The sequence below is a fragment of the Protopterus annectens genome, chromosome 5.part0, assembly GCF_019279795.1.
Source record: "Protopterus annectens isolate FY-2018-M chromosome 5.part0, PAN1.0, whole genome shotgun sequence".
Lineage (NCBI taxonomy): Eukaryota > Metazoa > Chordata > Ceratodontiformes > Protopteridae > Protopterus > Protopterus annectens.
The window spans coordinates 277,744,812-277,770,527 of NC_056735.1; the positions used below are offsets into that span (position 1 = coordinate 277,744,812).

The 25,716-nt window shown below is 41.1% G+C and overlaps 1 protein-coding gene across 2 annotated transcripts in view; it reads right to left on the bottom strand.

Annotated features, from left to right (window-relative positions):
• The window catches only part of ADGRG2 (adhesion G protein-coupled receptor G2), a 465,660-nt gene that overhangs the window by 26,696 nt on the left and 413,248 nt on the right, over positions 1-25,716 (bottom strand). The window lies entirely within an intron of this gene.

Sequence of the window (25,716 nt, forward strand, 5' to 3'; positions counted from 1 at the left end):
AGAAAAGTGTGAGGGGTAGCCCACATTGCTGCTGCACAAATATTATCAAGTGGGACCCTGGCGTGAAAGGCTGCAGAGGTAGACTGAGATCTGGTAGAATGAGCCTTGATTTTACAGGGTAAAGGTCTACCTTCAGAGTTGTAAACGTAAGCTATACAGCTAAAAATCCAATTAGAGAGTGTTACTTTGGAAACTGGTAGGCCTAACCTGGATTCGGAAAAGGAAATAAATAATTGAACTGATTTCTTGATTTCCTTAGTTCGATGTAAATAAAAACGTAATTGTCTATGGACATCCAGCTGATGAAACCTATATTCAGCTGCGTTGGAATGATTTGGAAAGAACACCTCAAGTTCTATGGATTGTTTCAAGGTGGCATGGGAACAGACCTTGGGGACAAAGAAAGGATTAGTACGAAGGGACACCCTGTCTTTGTGAAAAATCAGGTAAGGGGGTTTCACAGACAATGCTTGTAACTCTGACACCCGTCTGGCTGACATGATAGCAACCACAAACAAAGTCTTCCAAGACAGGAATTTCAAAGGGGATGAATGAGAAGGCTCGAAGGGTGAAATTAATTTGGATAACACAAAATTTAAATCCCATGAGGCAACAGGTTCTTGAAAGGGGAGTCTCAACAAAGTGGCGCCTTTAAGGAAAGTTTTGCACAGCCTATGTGACATCAGATTAGAATCTTGAAAGCCTAGATGAAAATTTGAAATCACTGCCAATTGAACTCTGATAGTGGCAGCCACAGATCCCTGGTGAAAAAGCTCAGACAGGAATTCCAAAACTACTGGAATGGAGGCAGTGTAAGGGTCAACATTCATTTTCTCTACCCAGATAGAGAATCTTCTCCATTTACTGGAATATAGTCTCCTAGTGGAAGGTTTATGAGAAGACATAAGGATATGAGTCACAGAGGGTGAGAAGTAGTGAAGCCTGACAAAGGATGGAACTGGAGCAGCCATGCTGTCAAATTGAGGGTGTGTAAGGAGGGGTAAAACGAACCTGACATGTGGGTCAACAGGTCTGGAACTGGGTCCAGAATCCAAGGATCGTCTAGGAGAAGAGGCCCAAAAAAGGGGAACCAAACCTGATGAGGCCAGTAAGGAGCAATGAGGATCAGTTTGCTTCCCAGCCGTTGAGCTTTCTGAATAACCTTGGGAATGAGAGGAAAGGGAGGAAAAGGATAAAGGAGACACAGGGGCCAATCGTGAATGAGTGTGTCTCTCGGTGACTCCCCCAGAGGGGGGATGAGGGAGAAGTAGCTGCTGCATTTGGCATTGATTGGGCTGGCAAAGTGATCGCAGCAAGGCTGTCCCCATCTGCGGAAAATCTGTTCTGCTGTTTCCTGTTTCAGAGACCACTCCTGAGCCATCAGGATTGCCCGGCTGAGCTTGTCGGCTATCACGTTGGTTGTCCCTGGAATGTGCTTTGCCACCAGAAAACACTGGGAAGATAACGCCCATTTCCAAACTCGCATGGCCTCTCAACAGAGTGGGTAAGATCTGGCTCCCCCCTGTTTGTTGATATACCATACTACCAACATGTTGTCTGATTGTATTGCAATTTTCCCCAGAGGCAGAAGGTTGTGGAGTGCTTGCAATGCCAGGAGCACCGCCCTCATCTCTAAAACACTGATATGCAGGTGAGACTTGTGATCTTGCCATGTGCCTTGGACAGCCCTACCTAGATAATGCCCCCCCACCCTATCTGTGAGGCATCCGTGGTCACAGTGGCAACAGGTTGGTGAGGAACAAATTAAGTGCCCATGGTTAACTGATTGGGTAGTGTCCATCAAAGGGGGTCCTTCTTGCAAGAGTCCATCAGCAGAATGTGATGAGATAATGGTAGGTGCTGAAAAGACCATTGGGACGACAGGAGCCACTGAAGATTTCTCATGTGTAGCCTGGCTAGTGGCACTAGTAATATGGTGGAAGCCATGGTCCCTAGAAGCTGCAGAATAGTCTTGGCTTTGACCTTTCATAAGGGGAGAAGACATTGAATTTGAAGAACCAGATTCTGTGCCATTTTTACAGGAAGATGAGCCAGCATGTCTACTGTGTCTATCTCTGCGTCTATAAAAATCACAGATTGAGAGGGCAATAAGGCAGATTTTTCCCAATTTATACAAATTCCCAGCTGGGCAAAAAGCTGAATGGTAGCGTTCCTGGTCTGAAGAAGTAGATGTCTGGTGGGGGTGATCAAGAGCCAGTCCAAATAGGGAAACACCTGGAATCCTCAACGTCTCAAGTGAGCTGTCACTACCGCCATACACTTGGTGAACACCCTGGGGACTGTGGTGAGACCAAAGGGCAGAGCACGAAACTGGTAATGACTGGCTCCCAGCTGGAAGTGTAGATGACTCCTTGATGCCCTGTCCATTTTTATGAGGTAGTAGGCATCTTGCAGATTTATTGAGCACATCCAATTGTCTTTCCCTAATAATGGGAGTATAGACTACAGTGTCACCATCCGGAACTTGTCCTTCTTTACTGATTCGTTCAGTCTGCTGAGGTCCAAGATGGGCTTGAGTCCCCTGTATGTTTTGGCACTAAAAAGAATCTGGAATAAGTTCCAGATGCTATTTGGTCTGCTGGGACGGTCTGGATGATTCTTTCTGACAGCAACTTGTTGACCTTCACAGTTGCCTGATCCCTGTGATTGGGTGGAACATCCGGGATCCTCTTGGGAACAAAAGGTGGAAGAGAAAAGGGTATGATATAACCTCTGGTAATAATTCTTTGTACCCACTTGTCTTGAGTGATACCCAGCCAAGCTTCTGGATACAAAGAAATGCAACCCCCGACCGGCCCCAGAGAAGCACAGTCGGGCCTCACATCAGGAGCACTGGTAAGGCCCGCCTCGAAAGGAATCGTGACCTCCCTGATTTTGTGGACCGCCCCTGCCTCCAGGGTGACGTCTACCATTTCTTCCTCCTCCTCTGCCTCTGAAGGAGGAGTCACCCTGCACATCCTGGAAAAACCTCTGGGACTTCTTGGACCACATTTTACCACCCCTCTGACCCTTAGGGTATGGTCTAGAGGGAACAGTAAAACATACTCCCACAGCAGAGAGTGTTTTTCCTTCTTGCTTGCATCAGGTGAGAGTGTCCTTTACCTTGGGTCCAAACAATGAGGAACAGTCAAAGGGGGTGTTGGTAAAGGTAGACTTGAATGGTTCCACAAAGTTACACAAATGCATCCAGGAATGTCGCCTTAGGGAAATTCCTGAACCCGCTGCTCTACTCGCTCCATTGGCTGCATATGAAATAAGCCGCATGGAAGAGTTGACGATAGAGTTCAAGGTGGGCAACTGGGCAGACACCTTGTCAGGGCCTCCCTCAATACATGTACCTTGTAGAGAATCTCCCAACTCTTTAAGGAGATTTCTCTGGAGCCTCGTGAAGTGAGTAAGGTAGTTCAGTGATCTAAGGGTAAATGCCGCTGAAGAGAAAATATGCTTCCCGTATCTATCCATCGTTCGAGACTCCTTATTCGATGGATGAACAGAAGAAGAAGTCTCAGCTAGCTCCTTCTTAATGGCTGCCGCCACCACCATAGCATCTATGGGAACACCTTTAGACAAAAAATCCTTTTCTGGGGGTGCAGAAAGAAACTTATTTGGTCTCCTGGGGACTGGCTACACAGCATCAGGAGTATCCCACACCTTTCGACTAACTAGCTCCATCAGTTCGTTGAAGGGTGGAGACACCCAAGAGGCTGAAGGTTGAGACCTGAAAGCCTTCAGGTACACTGACTCCTCATCAGAAGGGGTGACAGTGGCCAGCCACACCTCTGTTTAAGGATTTCCAGGATGTCTACGAAGGAGACATCATCAGAGGATAACTTGGGGGACCCTTCTGACACCTTGAGGTCGGTGTCAGAGGTCAGAGACTCATCCTGGGAGTCTACATGTGTCTTCTTACATGTCCTCTTACATGGAGGCTCTTTGGAAGGATATTCCAGGGAGGTCTTGGAAGAGTGGGGGCCACCAGCCGGTGGCTCCTGAGGCTGAGGTTTTCTGCTGTCCACGGAGAGAGTAGGAGCTGAGATAGAAGTAGGTGCCTTGGGGGAAGAGTGTTGGTACCCCTCGTAGAAGCTGAAGATCGGGACAGCACACTCCTCATCATCTCGAATGCCTACCTCTCTGGCTCTGAGGAGGCCAAGGATGACGTCGGCTCCAGAGCCATTGGCTCCAAGATAGATGTAGGATCTGAACTCACCCTTGCCAATGCGCCAAGATGAAGAATCAGAACTGAAGAGGCTCGGTTCCAAGCATCCCTGTCGGGGCCAACTGTAGAGCTTTGGCTCCTAGACACCACAGATGGTGCCTAGAGTGTAGAAGCAGAACTTGGCTCCAAAACAGCCACAGGGGGAGCTGGAGCTGAGGGTTCCACTAGTGGTACCAAACACTCTGGCTCCAAAAGCCCAGCATGGCTCGGAGGAGGAATGATCAAAGGGGGCTTAATGGACTCAAGTGGCTCTGGAACCAACTGAGTCAGAGCCAACAACAATTTAGGTAAAGCAGATGACTTCAACATTCTCAGCACCACCCTCTCCACATCTTCTTGCGATAAACTCCTGGAAGACCTGGAGGACAGAGTAGGAGAGCGGGATCTCTGCAGTATCGGAGACTTCAATATAGGGGAGACTGGTAGAAGACCCATAGACCGGCTCCGTGAAATAGTTTCAGCAGTCGGCTCCGAACTATTTGAAACCGACCCTGTAATCACAGTACTGCTCTCAATTGGCACCGAGCTCTGTGGAGCTGATGAGACAGTGGACTTATCCGATTTAATGATTTTAAGAGGTGGCTCTGTGACACCAACCGGTGCCAGGGAGGTTCTCTTAGAGGACTTAGACTTTTCCTTTTTAGATCCCTGAGATCTAGAAGAGGAGGAAGAGCTAGCCAGATCTTCCTCAAAGGAAGGTTTAAGAAGACCTTTTAGGATGAGCTTATTGTTTCTTTCTTGCAACACCCTAGCACTGAAAGAGTGGCAAAATAAGCAAGTTTCCTGTAAGTGGATGGCCCCCAAACATTAAATGCAGTTACTGTGGCCATCCATTATGGACATCTTCTGTGAGCATTTAATACATTTCTTAAAGCCAGATGGCTTATGATCCTTACTTTCTTTAGAAATTCTCACAGAGATGAGCACACACACACACAGAAAGAAAGAAGAAAGGGGAGAGGACTAGGTCCTCTAACTTAAACGGGCCTAGCCTGGGCAGGAAGGGAAATGGGAAAAAAAAAAAAAAAACTAGGTCTTCTAACTAAAACAGACCTAGGGAAAGTTACAATAAGCAGAGAAGTCACACACTCAAACAGGAATACAGTGTAAACTTTCAAATTACTCAATACGGAAACAGAACCTCATTCTGTCAACAATACTAATCACTGAAGCAAGCGGAAATCCGTAAATAACTCAGACTTATGACTAAAGAAAACAAAACAGAACCTCGTTCTGTTAATGACGCTAACAATTTAGCAAGCGGGAATCCGCCAAAAACTTTGAGTTATGCCTAAGAACAACACACAGCCTAACTGAGTGCAAAAGGCACCTACAAATACTAATTCTATTAATAAACACAAAAACCAGCACACAGGATACCAATACAATGAAGCAAAAAGGCAAATGTACCAAAAGATTGCACACAATGGCGCAATTATAAAGGGTAACTATACTAAACTACGCTAACTATGACTGAACAGATATATATAATAACAGTTTTGACTAGAAAGTACAAAAAATGTGAATAAATTCAAAAACTTAGCCAGAGCCAAAGAGAAGCACAACTGAACTCATCGACGAGGCAGATGAGATCTGGGGATTGTACTGGTGCACCATGGGATACCTACCTAGCCACGAGCCAACTAGAAGACTTCCAGCTTGTAAGTAGGCTGAGTCAGAGCCGAAGATCGGCTCCATTCCCATATGTAAGAATGAAGGCGAAATAGGACTACAGAACATTAAATGTCACCCCTACCATCTGCAAACAAATGTTTTAATGGAGAGATTGAACTCTTCTCTTAGAGACATGTCTGATACATTTGCAGATCATCTCATCTGGGAGTGGGGCAAGTACTTGTTTCACCTCCACTTAGTACACACAGAGGTGGCACAACAACTTACATGTTTTTCACCATTCACATTACCATACAGTCACTGCATGAGGAGTCCCTTGATTTAATCTGTGACAATTAGAAAGGTGAGTTTAATTCCTACAAAGAGTCTGTTGCACAGTGTATCTTAAATTTCAGGAATAAACTGAAGGAGTTGATAGAGCTGATACAAGAGCACCTAGCAGACATAGTAGCAGAAAAAAGTCTGGTACAACTGGATATTGAGGACCCAAAAATATAAAATCAGACAAATGATAATGCTACTTGTTCTTGTTTGGTGTGGGGTGTTGGGGGTGCAGGGGGCTTGCCACCTGCAAAAAACATGTTTTTTTCTTAACATGGTCTGGAAAAACAATGTTTTTGTTTGTTATTTTGTCTTTATATTTTGCATGTACCAAGGCTGTCAGCATTTTCAATATTTTTACATCAATGTTTTGTATTTTGATACTGGGTGTAGTCGAAGCTTCCTGCTATACCTATATATATATATATATATATATATATATATACACACATATATATATATATATATATATATATATATATATATATATATATATATATATATATGCTAAAACACAAAAGCATTTATTATTGGAGACATTAAATATAGTACACCTTCATTTCTTTTTAAAGCTTTGAAGTCTTGTCTTATACATTTTTAATTCTGCATGTGATAATAAAGTTGTTGCTTTTTTTAGTTATACTCACGTCCACCACACTGTATGTGTATGTGCCTTAAGCAACTGTTTTGTGTACATTTTGTAGAAGATGTCATTTCCTCTGTCAAAAATTATTTAGATAATCAGTGTTCTTTTTCAATGTGTGCGAAAATTATCCATGTGCTTTTATTCTGTGACGCAGTGATTTACATTGTTTGAAACCATACCTTTCAACCTAGAAATATCAAAAATCTGGACAAAGGCCCATGAAAAGTAGGTAGAACTGGCCAAAAATCGGGACACTAATTAACATAAAATTTGCATGCATAATAATAAAAATAATAATAATAATAACTCCACCCACTCCGATGGAATTATGGGATACCAACATTAAAATGATTGTGCAAATGTTCTTCAGTTTTAACATTAACTCTGAAAATACACATTCTAAGCAGAAATGCCAGTTAAAAGTCCTTACAACATTTCCAAAAAATCTTAATGGAGGTAGTAGGCAACAGACTGTAAGCATGTACTATATGTAAACAGTTTGCATTCAGCTTTTTATCCTACCATACTTATAACATGTACACACTGACATTCTGTTAGCTGCATGCCACTCTGTGTTTTTTTTTTTTTTTTTTTTATCAGAACAAGTCTTTCCAAAGATCACTCACTCCCTCACCCTGCCTAGCAAGCAAGGAAATAGAGCAGCTGAGGAAGGAACATACGTTGTGACCTGGGGGTCAGGGAGCAGTAGCGCATCAAGTCGTAAGTAATGTCTGTATGTTAATGGCTACAGTACAGTGCATGAGGAGATATAGTGGGAAATGGTTTGACAGAAGAGTGTAGCCCCCTTACTAAATACATCCTTCGATGCCGTACATCAGCAAATATTAAGAAAACTGCTTAACAGACAGCATTTTAGCACAGTTCAAAAACACCACTACCCAATTCCAGTTAAGTAAACAGTGTTAAATTAAATTAACAATATTTCTGAAAAATATTCCATAACAGAATTTACACCTCACCATCATCATGCAATCGCTAATTAGCAAATAGCAAGTATAGTACTGGACTAAAGTTTCTTATTTGTTAAATTCCTAGACTAGACATTAAGCAACCACATAAGCTGTTTTACTCAACTTTCTAGCTGCTATTGTCCATGAGCCCTTTATCTCTTCCAACGCACACCCCCACCTCCCTTAGCTACAATTCTGTATGGAAAGTACTTGTAATGGACTGCCATAACAATTTCAAATGCAAGGTTATTTTATATATATATACATATATATATATATATATATATATATATATATATATATATATATATATATATATATACACATATACATATATATATATATATATATATATATATATATATATATATATATATTTATACATACACACACACACACACACACACATATATATACATATATATATATATATATATATATATATATATATATATATATATATATATTTGTACTATAACAAGTGCAAATTGCAAATGCTGCAGCAAACCAGACCCGGTATACAAAATTCTGATGAATAAAGACACAGATAAGGAATAGTCTAAAATACATACATATCTGAAACATCGGGATCAGGTTCAGGCCGACTTACAAAGCAACTGATGAGTTCACTGGATAAACATCTTACTTGAGCATCTACGTGCGTAGCGTCATCCAATTGTAATAAAAAGAACTGAGCTAAACGGCAACAGCCTTCTCATATAACTTTAACCATCTATTTTTTTTTATCTGTGAATGAGGTATACATCATACCTCTCAGCTTTCACCCTCTTTGCACATTTTAAATATTGTTCTTAGATACTTAGAAAGTTGCTGTAATAAAAGGTGTTGTGTTATCATGCATTTTCTGGAGGATATGAAATCTGAAACTCAAATGTCTATTAAGTGACTTCAGTCTGCAATGATTTGCCAGAAGACCACACATTTGAATTGGAACAACAGACTAAATATGTGGGCAAAAATTAAGAGAGTTGAGAGGCATGTGTAAGGTAGGAATCAAAGCAGTATCATTTCAGTAAGTCTCGGAAAGCAGGAGCTGTCGCCTCTGAACATTAGTGATTTAAAACTCATACATTGGAATGGCAGACGTAAAACAAGCTGTCCCGTTTGTTTCCTCAAAGTTAAAAAGCATCTTATGCAGTGCGATCAAGACAGAACAGAAAACCTAGGAAGCACAGCTAGGCAGGCACATGTAGATCCATCCATGCTGCTCGTATAAAAACTTTAACATTAAATCACACACAAGTCTTCCCTATTTATTTCAAGGTGCAGTCTGAAACCAAAAGGTACACATATAGAAGAACTAATCACTGATGTGGAAGTGCACAATAACCAACTGCATTTTCTATGCATATTCCAATATTACTGAAAAAAGTCCAAGAATAAATCAGGATATTTCCATTAATAAAAGCCATTTTTAATTACAATAATGCACACATAATATCGACATTCGGGACGTCATGGCACTGTACTGGCAGACACACTATACTAGGCAGTTATAATTAAAGCGTGTTTTTTTTGTATTCTTTTTTTATTTACCTGGAGCTGCCTAGCTGGGATTGGGTGTGTGCAGATTGGAACATGGGTGGGCTGCGGGTGCTGGCCCGACCAGACAGACTCTGCTGCGCGCGCACGCACACACACACACACACACACACACACACACACACACACACACACACACACACACACACACACACACACACACACACACACACACACACTCACACACACATACTGCACCGCATAACTTAAAAGATTTTAGTTTTGGTAGAACTTAAGTAAAATTAAATTGTAAAGACTTTCACTCACTGTTTGAATAGTGCAGCTGAGCAGTTCCACTTGTGCTATGGTATGCGTCACTACGTCAGCTGCAAGTTCTATTTGTAAAAAAAAAAAAAAAAAAAAAAAATGGGAATTGAAGAGGCCACTCAGGAATTCGTGGCACTCCATTATTTTGCCTTCAAAATCAGTAAATAGCAAGGAGTTCAGTACTGTTGAGAAGTCTGCTTGAAACATATTTTTGTGAGAATCATTTGCCACAGTCTTCTTCAGGTAGAGTCATAGTAACAGTCAGTCATGCAGTTTGAATGTTTTTATATTAGTTTTTATTCCGTGCCAGACATTTCACCTGTTTATGTCTCACCCACCCCCTATGAAAATCACTGCTGGTCTCGTACCAAAATTCCTTTGAATCCTGTTTGTTAAAGGAGGATCTAACATAAAGTCAGTGTTGCTAAAAGATTTATTTATTTCTTATCAATCCCAATTTAATGCTAGAGTAATTCAATGTGTGCAGTGCCACATGCCCACTGATCATGTACTACTTTTCTGCAGAATATTAATTAAAACATAATTAAACCAGTGCTTGTGGTTGTGGTAGGCTATGGTTTGATTGTTTTACCACAAAAATATCTGTGCTTTATGTTTTACCTTAAATGTCCCCAATTTCTTAAAAATGGCATTTAGAGAGTCTAGCAATAAAACAAGAGAAATTGTAGAAACTGATAAATTATAAAAGAGGGGAATCCTCAAATAAAGCTGCAGAAGGCCTATAGACTTCAAGATTTGCCAATGCCTCTTCGAATTTTAAGAAGTACTGCAGTTCAAGTGTCTCCCTCAGGAAAAAGAATTATGAAATCAGTTGCTTACTTACTGAATTTCTCCTCAGCAGTCGTACCGCTAACAGAAGATGAGCTCTTAACTGCATCTTCATTGTTACCTGCATTGATGTCCATTGTCATCATGTCAAATCAAAGGATTTAATCTGAGGATTAACCTAGCACTTTTGAGTATTTTTTTTCAGGGTGAGTCTTCCGTAATGCCATCTAATTTGATTTTTGACTTACTGTAGCCTTCTTTCTGCTGTAAGTTGTTTGCAAAGGAATATTTAAGTTGCATGCAGGAAAGTTCAGTGAAATAGTACAGACATACATCAGTACCCTTTAATGGACCAGCATCAGTCTATGAATGAATAGAATATTGAGAATCTCATCTTTGCAGGAATGTTAGTGCACAGGCTCAGGATACAAGACAAAGTGAAAAAGAATTTGGCTAGACTTCACCAGTGAAGAAAATTTCTGTATGAGACACTTTAATTCTTTTTTGTTTCAAGATTCTGATAATGAAGATTCTTCTTCCCAATTTTCAGATTTACCTTCAGAAGATCCTTTCTTTATGCAAACCTTAAAGTTTGTGGAAAAATGTATTTAGTTATTTACTTACTTAGCCTACATACTTATTTCTAGGTTCATAGGTTGGTACTGGGCTATCTGCCCGAAGGCATATATTAGCCCAGCCACGTTGTGTGGTATTCACCGCCCCTTTAGTAGTTCCCTAGACCATTGTCCTAGCAGCTAGTACCCTTGGCCCCTATCTAGTAGTGCTGTTGGTGTGATCCCCGGTGGGAACTTTCTGTTACCCATCCACTCATCAAGGTTCCTCTTGAAGAGTGATAGTGAGGGGCTCTGTCTTATGTAGATCGGGGCCCTGTTCCATAGTAAGGGAAATCTCTGTGAAGGGAATCTATCCCTCCAGCATGTTCTGTTCATTGTTGTGTTGAGGTTTATATCCCTAGAGCATGTAGCTCAAGTAGATTTGGTTTTGCTAAGATGGAGCATGTTCAACAATTCTTAGGTTCATAGGTTCATACTAGGCTATCTGCCCAAGGGCATTTATAAGCCTAGCCCATAGTTATGTGGCTTTCGCCACCCCTTTAGTTTGAATAAAAACTATGCCTATCATTTTGCTGTGCCTCTGTCAAGCAGTGACACTGAAGTAATCCCTGGGGTATATCTGCAATCTCCCATCCATTGGTCAAGATTCCTCTTGAACAAGGCCAGAGAGGTGCTCTGCCTCACATGTACCTGGATTTTGTTCCACAGCATAGGGAGTCTCTGGGTGATGAATCTGTCCCTCCAGCACGTTCTATTTATAACCGTGTCAAGGTTTAACTCTCCCGCCCTTGTGGTTCTGAGGGATCTAGATTTTTTGAGGTGAAGCATATTCATCAAATCTGGGTTTGACATGGCCTTATATGTCAGGCACAGGTCACCTCTGAGCAAGCGGTATGAGACTGAATAGAGCTGGAGTTCTTTCAGTCGGGCAGCATAAGACATATTTTTGAGACCCTTTATCCTTTTGGTGAGGAACTTGTGGGGCCTTTCAAGCTGCATTCTGGGTTGGACATGGCTCTGTATGTTAGACAGAGATCGCCTCTGAGAAAGTGGTATGCAACAGAGAACAGTCTTAGCTTTTTCAATCGTGCTGCATAGGGCAATTGTTTGAGGCCAGTAATCCTCTTGGTTAGGTACCTCTGTGGTCTCTCCAGCTGCTGGAGATGTCTAGCCAGGTACATTCCAATTGGTGCATTGTACTCAATAATGGGTCTGATGAGGGAAGAGTAGAGGGACACCATTACATCCTTAGATCTTCATGCAAACCCTTTCATGATCAGATGTGTCACATAGAAGAATTTTCTAACCACTTTGGCAACATGGTTATCAAAGGAAAGCTGGCTATCTACTTGGGTCCTTAGATCCCTTATTTCTTCTTCAGATTTCAGGGGATTACCTCCTATGTTGTAGTTTGCGGGTACTCTGTTTTTTCCAAAGGGATTACTATGCATTTTTTTGCATTTAGCTTGAGACTATGGCTTTGACACCATGCATCAGTCTCATTTAGGCCCTTCTGAAGGATCTCCATGTCAGCCGGAGACTCTATTATAGCACCCAGTTTGCAGTCATCCACAAATTTAGTCAGCCACAGCCCTTTCGTGCTTGCCTGTACTTCTGAGAAGTATATGCCAAACAGGAGGGGTCCCAGGACAGACCCCTGAGGCACACCACTCATTATTGGTCTGGATTCGGACATAGATCCCGCTACTCTTACTTTATGGGATCTGTCTGAGAGCTAGTTTGCGATCCATCTTGTGACATAAGGGTTTATGCCCAGGCTGGTGAGCTTATCAATAATACCTGAATGGGGAATGGTGTCAAATGCTTTAGCAAGGTCAAGGTAAGCTGTGTGTACCTCCTTTCCCTTATCTATAGCCTGAGTAACTGTCTCAAAGAAATCCACCAGGTTCAGGAGGTATGATCTGCCCTTGACGAAGCCGAATTGTGTGGGGTTATTTTATGGTTATTCTGTAGTTAACCCTCTTCTCCAGGAAAAAAAAAAACAGAAGAGGGGAAAGATGAGGCATCCAAATACAAAGCGGAAAGTCATTCCACTTCACAGTACTTTTAGACATTTGAAATATCGATCATATGGTCTCGGCCATACGGTCTTCGACATTTTGGAATGTCAACCATGTAAAGTAGACCCATATATATATATATATATATATATATATATATATATATATATATATATATATATATATATATATATATATATATATATATACACACACACACACACACACACACACACACACACACACACACACACACACACACACACACACACACACACACGCACAAATATGGCTGTACACGAAGAAAGTCAACAAAAAATAACTGAAAAAAATCAACAACATTATTTACATTTTTGCAGGGAGCCAAGCCCCACTGCACCCTTAACCTGGTAATTAACTGGAGCTGCTCTGCATTTGGCGTTCTTTGCCAGACGTCCGGACTGTTTCTGTTTGAATCCAAGCCATTCAAAGCTAAGAATAAGAAATTAAGCTAATTTTGAGTTTCATCTGTATTTTACTATTTTATTGCATTAATTTGTGCCTTTTTGACTGTTTTTACTGTTTGTGCCTGTTTATTACCTGCACTTGTTTTGCACAGAAATATTCCTTAATTAGCATAGACTAGATCCAAACTTGCTGAATCTATCCTCTTTTTCATGCAATTGTACCCAAATCCAGCCATCTTACACTCAGAAGGGCTCCCCTGCACTTTTGTGGCAGAAGAATGCAGATATAGCCTTGTCTGAGCTGGGGATTGCTACAGGAAGGATCATTGTGTGATTTCCAATTGGCAGACTAGTTTAAAATTGTTTAATTTCACCTGTATATACAGTATGCCTCATGTTTGGGTGGATTTTGGCTCAATTAATCAGAGCTGCTCTGTGTTTGGTGCCCTTTTCCAGAGGTCCAGAGTGTTTCTGCTTGAATCCAAGCCATCCAAAGCTAAGAACAAGAAATTAAGCTTATTTTGAGTTTGAGCTGTACTTTTTCATCTGTATTTTACTGTTTTACTGACTTAATTTGTGCCTTTTTGACTTTTTACTGTTTGTACCTGCTTATTACCTACATTTGTTTTGCACTGAAATATTGTTTAGTTAGCATACACTAGATCCAGACTTGCTGAATCTAGCCTGTTTTCATACATTTGAACTCAAATCCAACCATCTTACATTAAGAAGGGTTATGCTGCGCCCTTGTGGCAGAAGAGTGTAGATATAGCCTCGTCCATTGCCAGCAGGGTTGCCAGATGTCCCTATTTGGGCGGGACTGTCCCGGGATCAGCAGCCTGATCCCGAGTCCCACACTGCCAGTTTAAATCCCAGGCAGCCTCCGCTTTGTTTTTTTTTTTTTTTTTGATTGGCCCGTATACCGGCATACGGGTCAATCAAAAATCGCTAAACATAGAGCTTCTTGTGTTTAATGCGGAACATCACAGTTCCGCATTAAACAGACGTAGCTCCATGTTTAGCGATTTTTGATTGGCTCGTATACCGGTATACAGGCCAATCAAAAAATCGCAAAACAGAGCTACTTCTGTTTAATGCAGAACTATGATGTTCCGCATTAAACAGAAGTAGCTCCGTGTTTAGTGATTTTTGATTTGCCCGTATATGTTTCGCATTAAACAGAAGTAGCACCGTGTTTATTTATTTTTGATTGGCCTGGGCCATAAAAAATAAACACAGAGCTACTTTTGTTTAATGCGGAACTCTGATGTTCCGCATTAAAGACTTACAGTGGAAGACCTTTTTTTTTAGTCTTCACTTGCTGTGAAAGACTTTTTTTGTTCCTACCTGGCCAGTCAGAAATCTGGTTGCCAGCATCTGTTTTTATTCTTGTTTTAGTTCAGAAGCAGATAATATAGAACTGAGGGAAAGGGCAGACTACCTGAACTACGAAAATACTTTAACAGCTGAACAAACACTTGACTCTGATTTCAGTAAAGACTACAGCATGAGTATGACATTAAGGCTTCAGAGGGCTATGGACATAATTAATAAGCCAAATAATGACAATAGAAATGGTAAGGAAATAATAGAACAAAGTATGGAACTAAGTGCAAACAATGTTTTTTGATGGCTCACTAGTGAATACTGATGAGTCAGAAATTATAACTAACAGCATTAATACAAATCAAAATGTAAACCAGGATACAGCTGGCTACAATCTTGTTACTAACACTAATGGTGATTTTAATATTTACAACTTTTCTGAATTTGAGGTGCACACTAAAGTGGTGGAACTACTGGCCAAAGGCCTGTCTTTTGTACCTTCAAAACCTGCAGACATAGTTAACACCATCATGGATCTTAAGCTGTTCATTAGGAAATTAAACTTACAAACAATTTTTAACTCAGAAAAGGGAACCATGTCAGACTTCCATTTAGCTAGCACTTTCAATCACCCTGTAAACCAATTAATTTCCACCTTTGCAAAAATGTGTGAAATTGATTTGAGAAGTTAATTATCTGGTAAATCAAGAAATAGAAATACAGAAAGAGCGGACTGGGATGCTTTTAAGACATTTAGACAACTACCAATAAGAACTATGAAACCGGACAAAGGGGGAGGTTTTGTCATAATGAGCAATGATTTGTATGCTAACAAAATGGCCAAACTGATAGAGATGGACACGTATGTTTTAGCGAATCTAAATGAAGTAAACACAGCTTATAAAAGAATAAAAGACTGCCTAAAGATTTATTTATTGAACTAGTTGATTTACCCCTTTTGAATTACCTCATCATGTTGGCACCTAGGACATCAGTCTTATTTGGTGTCCCTAAAATCCATAAATCTTTAGCTGACCCACCAATGAGGCCACTTGTGGATGCCTGACAAATTATTACCTACCCCATAGCAAAAGTAGCAGACAGCATACTAAAGAAATATTTGAAGGATGAGAGGCAGATCTGGAAGGACTCTTGGACATTTCTATCCAAGTTAAATGAACTCTCCTATCAGGATGATTACAGGCTCCTGACGATTGACGTCAAGGACCTCTACACCTCAATTCCACAAACAGAAGGGTTAGAATGGACTGACCTTTTCCTATGGGGGAAGGGGGCATCCGAGTCAGAAATGAGATTAGTAAACGTCTTGTTAGACCTAACTTTAACTAATAATTATTTTTCATTTGACAATAAATACTACTTGCAAAAAATTGGTGTGGCAATGGAGTTCCCTTGTGGGGCCAGCTTTGCGAACACAGTTATGGCCCATTGGGAAAAGGAACGCATTTTCAAAAGGGGAGACATAATGACACAGATCTCCTTTTACACCCATTACCTGGACAACATCTTTGTCATTTACAAAGGGAGCCTGGACGAAGTGGTGGAATTTGGAAAGTATTTGAACCAAACCACTGGGTTTTTAGAGTTCACATACACCTTTCACTAAAACAAGATCATATACCTTGACATCGAACTAGTAAAAAATAGGACCCTGAAGAGACTGACTTCAAAGGTACACAGGAAGAGCACATTTTCAAACACCTATTTACATTACACTGGCTCACATCCTTTTCATCAAAAGAAGTCAGTAATTAAGGGCCAGCTAGTTCGGGCTGCAAGGATGGTGACAACCGAGGGTGATTTCATTAGCAAATGCCAAGAAATAGATCAAATGTTTATCACAAGAGGTTACCCTGAAGAACTTGTTTGGGAAATTACATCTGAAATCCATCATAAAAGGGAAAACAGTATATATATCCCCCTGTTAGGTGCCGTGCCACCTACAAGTAGTAATCTAGTTAGTAACACTAACCAAACGTTGAAGTTGCCCTCTATCAATTTTATCACAACCTTTAGTATGGATAGTCAAAAGTTACTGAAGTTATAATAAAGAAAAATTGGAATTTATTTAACAATGACCTAAACCTTTGAATGAAAGTAGGGACTGTCCCTTCCTTCACTTTCAGGAGAGGGAGTAAGTCTAGTCATAGGTGACTCTATGGTCAGGCACACTGATGTTCCACTCACTAGACTAAACCAGGAGAAAGTTACTGTCAGCTGCCTATCAGGTGCCAGGATCCACGACATAGCGCATGCACTCAGGTCACTCCACAATAAGTACAAATATGACACTGTCATTGTCCATGTTGGTGTGAATGATCTGAGACGTACCTCCCTGGACTACATGAAAAGACATGGAGGAGCTCTCTGATCTTGTATCCCAGGCAGGTATGACCCTAACCCTGAGTAGCATCCTGCCATCACCCAGAATGATACCACAGTACAAGGACAAAATGATTGACTTCAACAACTGGCTAAGCTTCTGGTGTCATTCTAAGGGGATCCAGTATTTGTCTGCCTGGGACGACATGATCGACAGACCACGATGCTTTGCCAGAGATGGCCTACACCTGTCGCCCTTAGGATTCCGGATACTGGCTAAGGCTCTTGCCACCCCTATAGTTCCTTTTTAGGCAAGGTTCAAATGACAAATTCACCACCGTAACAGGTACAAGCAAGCAAAATCTGAGGGTAATGCTACTCAATGCTAGAAGTCTAAACCTCAAAATGCACTCACTCGAGGCACTCCTTAAAATGGAGAACATTGACATCTGTGTAGTGACAGAGACCTGGTTCAAAGCTCCAGAGAGCACCCCTGCATTACCAGGCTACAATTCATACCACACCTTTTGGCCACCTAACCCAGAATGAAGCACTAAAGGTGGAGGCATGTCCATATTCATTAAGGATATCCAAACCTCCAGACTAGTTGCACAGCATAATGCATCCAAGATTATCTAAGTGCAATTAACTCTGGGCAAAACAGCAATCCAAATTGTAGCTTGCTACAGACCCCCCACCATGCCCCAGGATTCCCCACTCCTCATTTCTTGATACACTGGAAAGTATTAGGGTACAACCCAACACCCTAATAATGGGCAATTTCAACTACCCCACCATTAACTGGGAAAACTACTCATGTACCAACTCTTTTGCACAACATTTTCTAGAATTCATAAATTCCAACGCCTTGGATCAACTTATTCACATCCCCACCAGGGGCAGCAATATCCTAGACCTGGTCATTACCAACATGGGAAACTGGTGTTCCACACCAGAGGTCAATTCCTCGTTGGTCAGATCCGACCACAAGCTAATCAGCCTAGACATCCACATCCCACCCCCACCCCCAATTAACAAAACCATTGTAAAAAACTTCTCCAAAGCCAACTTCCCACTTAAGACAGAAGTGGCAAACTTCATGACACCCATGCAGATGGACAATAGAGGTATGACTACTGAATCCTACACAAATGAACTTTATAAGCACTTACACGAGTGCGTGGATCATGTTATCCCTAATAGAACCAAGATGTTATCTTCCAAAAAAAAGGAAGCCAATCTGGTGGTCCTCTGCCATAAACAAACTCTACAACAGAAGAAAGAAAGTGTTGCAAAAAAGAGTAAAATCCCATGACTGGAGGAACTCCCTGGTCAACCTCAGTATGAAGCTGAGATCCCTCATAACATCCTCCAAAGCTAGTTACGAAAACAAAATTGCCACTGACTCTAAAGACAACCACAAAGCATTCTATAGCTATGTCAAGAATCTCAATGGGAACACTCAGATCTGCTCTGAGTTACAGCACAATGGCACTAAATATACAGAACCAACTGATATTGTCAACATCCTAGCAGATAGGTTCAGTGCTAACTTTACCCCCCCTCTCACCCCCTAGAGGGCCCATCTCTATACCGGAAGAATGCAAAGTTCCTATAATCACGGCTGCACAGGTAAAAAACACACTCTCCAAAGTGAACAACACAGCATCCATGGGACCTGACAATATCCCAGGCTGCTTTCTACATGAACTACAGAATGAACTGGCCCCCTACCTAAGTACCATGTTCAATCATAGCCTCACCTCAGGCTTTGTACCCACTGAATGGCGCACCACGACGGTTATCCCACTCCACAAAGGGGGAGCCATGACGGACCCCGGGAACTACCACCCCATTAGCCTGACCAGCCTGGTCTGCAAAGCCATGGAACGTATAATCGTGGAACTCATAAACAAAGACATTGGTAATCTCCAAACTCTGGACCCTATCCAGTTTGGATTTGTAAAAGGCAGATCATGTCTCCTAAACCTGATTGACTTCTTTGAAGCAGTCACCAAAGCCATAGATGAGGGTAAAATGGTTCACCCAGCTTATCTAGATCTCGCCAAGGATTTTGACACCATCCCCCACTCTGGAATTATAGATAAGCTCACTAAACTAGGTATAAATCCCTATGTCACAAGATGGGTTGCCAACTGGCTCATGGACAGAACTCACACTGTGAAAGTAGCGGATTCCAAATCCGACTTCAGACCAGTGACAAGTGGAGTACCACAGGGTTCAGTCCTGGGTCCTCTCCTGTTTGGTATTTACTTCTCTGAAGTGCAGGCTAACACAGAAGGTCTTTGGCTAACAAAGTTTGCAGATGACTGCAAACTAGGAGCCATAATCAAAACTCCTAACGATGTGCACAAACTACAAAAGGGCCTCACTGAGACAGATACCTGGTGTCAAAGCCATGGCCTGAAGCTCAATGCCAAAAAGTGTATTGTCATCCCCTTTGGTAAAAACTCTGTACCCGTGAACTACCACATTGCTGGTAGTCTACTTAATGCCGAAAATGTGATAAGAGACCTGGGGACACAGGTGGACAGTAGTCTCTCCTTTGATAATCACATCGCCACAGTGGTCAGGAAATCCTTCTATGTGGCTTATCTCATCACAAAAGGATTCTCATCCAGAAAAAAAGAGGTCATTGTTCCCCTCTACTCATCACTCATTAGACCCATTATAGAGTACAACGCCCCTTTTGGTATGTACCTCACAAGACATCTACAGCAACTGGAAAGACCACAGAAATACCTCACATAGAGGATTACTGGCCTCAAACAGATGCCCTACACAGAACGTCTCAAAAAACTACAGCTTTACTCCATCGCATATCGCCTACTCAGGGGCGATCTCTGCCTAACATACAAAGCTATGTCAAACCCAGAGCTGTTGGACATGCTCCACTTAAAGAAATCCCAATCCCTCCGAGCTACATGCTCTAGGGACCTAAACCTTGTCACCACAATAAACAGAACATGCTGGAGGGATAGATTCCTGTCCCAGAGACTTCCCATACTCTGGAACAGACTACCTATCTATGTCAAACAGAGCTCCTCATTAGCACTCTTCAAGAAAAATCTTGATGATTGGATGGGAAATGGGAAATTCACCCCAGGGATCACTTCTGTGGCTCTGCTCAACAGGGGCACAGGAAAATAATTTTCTTGGGTGGTGAAAGCCAGGGTACATTTTTTGGCTAGGCTTATATAGGCCCTAGGGCCAATAGCCTAGTACCTACCTATGAACCTATAAGAACTTACTTGAAAATAGGAATACAAACCTAGTCAGATATCCAGGCATGACTAGGTGTGAATCATGCAACTATTGTAAAGTTATGGACATTGGCTCCAATTTTAATATCAGACACAGACATTACAGTATAACTTCAGGAAGGTTTAACTGTAACTCAACTCAAGTGGTTTACTTAGCTCAATGCCAGGCATGTACTGTTTTTTATATAGGGAAGACGGACCTTAAATTAAGGGAACAGGTATATGAGCATTTATACAACATCAGAAAGGAGAAAATGCATTAGCTAACCACATCAAGTCAAATCCCACCCACACATTCAAATTCAGGGCAATCGATCATATTAAAAAAGACCTCAGGGGTGAACCAAGGTCCCTACTACTGGAGAGATTGGAATTAATGTGGCAATTAAGCTTGGGTGTGTGCAACTTCGCAGGCCTCAGTGAGACATGTTCAATCCAGTGTCTCCTCAGACTAAAGAATTTAACAAGATAATTATAGGGCAGGGTCTCGGAGTTGGAATTTCCAGTGACGATTAGTATTAGGTACTAACTTCAAAAGGCAGTTCCATGCAATTCACATAATTATATATTTTTCTAACAGACCTAGACACACATTAATGTCTATGGTTTATCCTTCACCATTTCAGGCTTACATATGTCGGAGCTGCCTCAAAATAGTTCTTCAAACATGGTTTAGACAGGTCTACTTTATTCCCGCAAAAGCCGAATCACTCGAATACAATTCGCATGACACAAAACGAGCGAAACATGAGTACATCGAACGCACTAAACCACAAAAGTGGAAATATCGAATTCTCATAGTTGGCCTGTCTGCAGAATAGCTCCGTAAGGTAAGTGTGCGATAGTTACGGACCTTAGGGTTAGGGAGGGATTAAGGATAGTACATAGATAGTTGTGTATGTAAGGTTTAGTGTAGGGTTAGAAGTAGGGTTTTGGTGCTTTACTTTAGGGTTAGAAGTAGGGTTTTGGTTTTTACTGTGCTTTGGTAGCTAGTATGTTGCTGGCGGTGGGGTTTGCCAACTATGAGAGATTGAGATTTCGAATTTCGTGGTTTAGTGCGTTCGACGTATTCCCGTTTTGCTTATTATGGTTCGTATGAGTTGTATTTGAGCAATTTGGCTTTCGCGGGAATAAAGTAGACCCATTTAAACATATCTCATATCCTAAATTAGGATGAATGAGTATAGTAATACTGACAGGAACATAGTTAAGGATGAAAACACAGTAAAAATTGTAGTATTGAATCATTTATTTTATTTTTACACATATATTTTAATAAATCAGCATGGCTTTACATGTATATAGTTAGGGATTGATGTATGGTACTTACTGTATTAACATTTATTATTTTAAATTTCCTAGACACTTATAAGTGTAAATACTAAATAGTGGTGGATTTATTAAGTGGCTGGATCTGATTGAGTAATTAACCAATTAGTAAATGGGGTGAGTAATGAGTATTTAAGAGAAAGCTGTGTTATACACTATATCTGAAGAAGTCTAGTCATTAAAAAGCACTTTATCAAACTGTGCATGATTGTTTTACTTGTTTTATTGGATTTATTTCATTTTATTATTGGATTTATTTCATTTTATTAAAGTTCTTTGCAGTGAGCCCCAGTTTCTGACTTTGTTGTTTTTCATTCCTGTTATCTGGTTTGTCGTGCCGTTCTTGTGTTTGTAGATAGCCTCGTCTGAGCTGGGGATTGCTGGAAGAAGGATCATTGTGTGATTTCCTACTGGGAGACTAGTTTAAAACTGTTTAATTTCACCTGGAAATAAGCCTCGCATTTGCACATAGCTATGCACTGCGCAGGGGGGGATAGCGGTGCCTTGTAAAGATGCAAACACACAGATTTTATTTTTCCCTTAGACACCAGTCAGCACAAACACAATCACTCTAGGAGCTTCCTGGATTTTGTTAATTCAAATGCCCAGGAGCAGTTGGTCTACACCCCCACAAGGGACTCAAATGTCCTATACCTAGTGCTCACCAACATGGGGAGGGGGTCACTGCACTACCCTCTGTGTGTTGCCCTCCCTCTTAAGGTCAGACCATAAATCAGCCTCATTTGAAGTAAAGCTCAGACCTGACACCCCACAGGAGCAAAAAAACTGAAAAAAATCTCCAAATTTAACTACTAAGCAATGGTATAAAAAGTTTCAAAGCCCCTACTAACACAGCTAACAATGACTCCTATACAGAAGAGTTCACAAATGCCCTTTATAGCCACTTAAAGAAATGTATTGACTCAGCTCTACCTGACAAGACTAAAATCAGGTCCCCCCCAAAAAAAAAAAAAAAAAACAAGCCATCCTGGTGGAGTGTAAGTAGAAATAAGTTACATAACAAAGGAAAGAAACTGATATCTAAGAACAAGAGGTAATTTACTCAATAGAGGAAAAATACCCTACACAGCTTTAACAAGCAAATCAGATATCTTGTAAAGTCCTCTAAGGCTAGTTAAAAGACTAAATTAGTATCACTAGCTAAAGACAATTATAAGACATTCTTTAGCTATGTCTGAAACCTAAAAAGGAATGCCCAGCTGTGTGCCAAACTTATAGTAGATGGTACCACTCACACTGAACCTGAGGAAATTGCCAACCTGGTATCTGACAGATTTGGCAATAACTTCACCCCCCCCCCCCCCCGTCTCCACCAGCCATAACCCAAAGCATTCCTGACACCAGTCCTCTACCCAAATATCTCCAAAGAACAGTTCATACAATTGCACTCCAAGATCAAAAACACTGCCTCAATGGGACCAGATAACATCTGAGTTTGCTTACTAAACAATCTAAAACAAGACCTAGTGGAACCAATTGTCACTCTAACCATAACCTGAGCACTGGTTTTGTTCTGGAAGAGTGGAGAACAGCAACAATAATCCACTTGCACCAAGGGGGTCCTTCAACCAACCCAGAAAACTATCAACCTGTAAGCCTAATCAGCCAAATATGCAAGGCCATGGAAAGAATCATCACAGACTTTATCAAGAAGGAAACAGGTAACCTTCGACTCTTCACCCAGCCCAGTTTGGGTATGTCTAGAATAGATCTTGCTAATTAAACCTGGTGGACTTCTTTGAGAATGTCACCAAATGCCCTGGATGAGGGCAAAGTAGTATATACTGCCTATTTTGATTTAGCCAAGGCTTTTGACACAATCCCCCACTCAGGGATCATTGAAAAGCTCTCCCAGCTGGGGATTAACTCATATGTCACTAGATGGGTAGCCAACTGGCTCCCCAACAGAGTGCACAGGGGAGTTCACCTCCACCGGTAGACCAGTTACCAGTGGGGCACCACAAGGATCTGTGCTGGGGCCTCTACTGTTTGGAATCTATTTCTCTTCGGTCGAGGTGAAAGCAGATGACTTGTGGTTTACCAAGTTTGCAGATGACTGCAACTGATTACTGCAAACTGGGCATAATCATTGAGTCCCCCAGTGATGTAAACATATTACAGAAGGGGTTTATGCAAGCAGATGACTCTTGCCAAAGTCATAAACTAAAACTAAACACAAAAAATGCCTCATTATTCTCTTTGGCAAAGAAGTAGCCCCTGCTAATTATGACATAGATAGTAGCCCCTAGTAAATATGACATAGATAGCACCCCTCTAAGCTCTAACTCAGTGGTGCGAGACTTGGCAACACAGGTTGATAGCAAACTAAACTTCAATCGCCATATGTCCATAGTGATTAGGAAAGCCTTCTACCTTACACATCTTATAAATAAGGACATTGCATCCAAGACTAAGGAGGTTATAACTCCACTGTACTGGACCCTTATCAGACCACTAATTGAGTACAATGCTCTCTTCTGTATGCATCTCACCAGACACCTGCGGCAAAAGAAGAGACCACAGAGGTTTCTAACCAAGAGAATCCAGGGCCTCCAAAATGTGACTTACATTAACGACTGAAAGTCCTGTCACTGTACTCTGTATCATACAGGCTGCTGAGAGGTGACCTGTGCCTGGTCTACAGAGCAGTCTCTGACCCTGTCCTAATGGACATGCTGCACATCTGCAGATCAAATGGGACAAGGTCACTCACTCCAGAAATCTCAACCTAATCTGTGACATTAATAAAACATATTGGAGAGAGATATATCTCCCAGAGATTGTCAGTCCTCTGAAATAAGCTCCCACTTCACTTGAAGCAGAACTCCTCAATGACCAATATGGGCGAGACGTTGGCATACTGGTTAAAGTGTTTACATTATAAACAGAAGATGCACGGTTTGATTCTGACATGGGGTAATTGGCTAGGCTTATAATAGCCCAAATGGGCAGTTAGACTAATACTAATCTATGAACCTATTTGATTCTATGAACCTATGACCCTATTTAAGCGCAACCTTGACAATTGGATGCATGATCGTAAATTCACCCCGGTGGTGGCACCTATGTCCTTCATGGACAGGGGTAGCTGGTGCTGATCATAGAATTGCTCTGCTAACAACGACCATCTAACTATGGTAAATTAGGGTACATCAGGTTTTACATGGCTAGGCTTGCAGAGGCCCTAGGGCCATTAGCCTAGTAACCGCCTATGAACTTATGAACCTATAAATATACCAACTCTGAAATAAAGAAACATCAGGGAAAGGGCATATTTCCCAACCCTAGTATTATAGTGATCCTGCACAAATACTGACAACTTTACTGTAGGACAAATTATGTTGGCAAAATAGCTGTCAACTAGGATATAATTCAACAAAATTAAGGGATCCCATATATACATATATTTGCACACACAGTTTGGGAGAAGATACAGTGAGTAACAGTAATACAACTACTTGCACATGCAGAAAATAAATGTAGAAAAGCTTATAGAATTTAAAAATGAAGGTTTTGTTTAATACAACTAACTTTACCAGTGGAAACCATCTCTGTTCAAGTTAGTTTTCCATATGATTATTAATTAACACAGTGAACGCAAACTATTGGAGTGTGTTCATTTCTACAAAATATTTAGATTCAGAATATTATGCGTGCAAATTACAATAAATACATGGACCCACTCACATATTTTATTACAACTACTATTCAATAGTAAGATATATTTAAGTCAGGATTTCTAACCTTCCCTTAGGGAACAACTCAATACATTCTGTGCTGTGCTAAAGTAAAACCCTTATATAATAAATGACTCTTAAATAAATGAAACTGAATACTTTACTGGACTTGCTGTTGTTTAGTCATTTAGTCAAGGCCAACTCTCTGTGACCTCAAGGAGTTGTAAACCAGGCTAAAATCAATAGCATCTTTAGATTCTTTCAA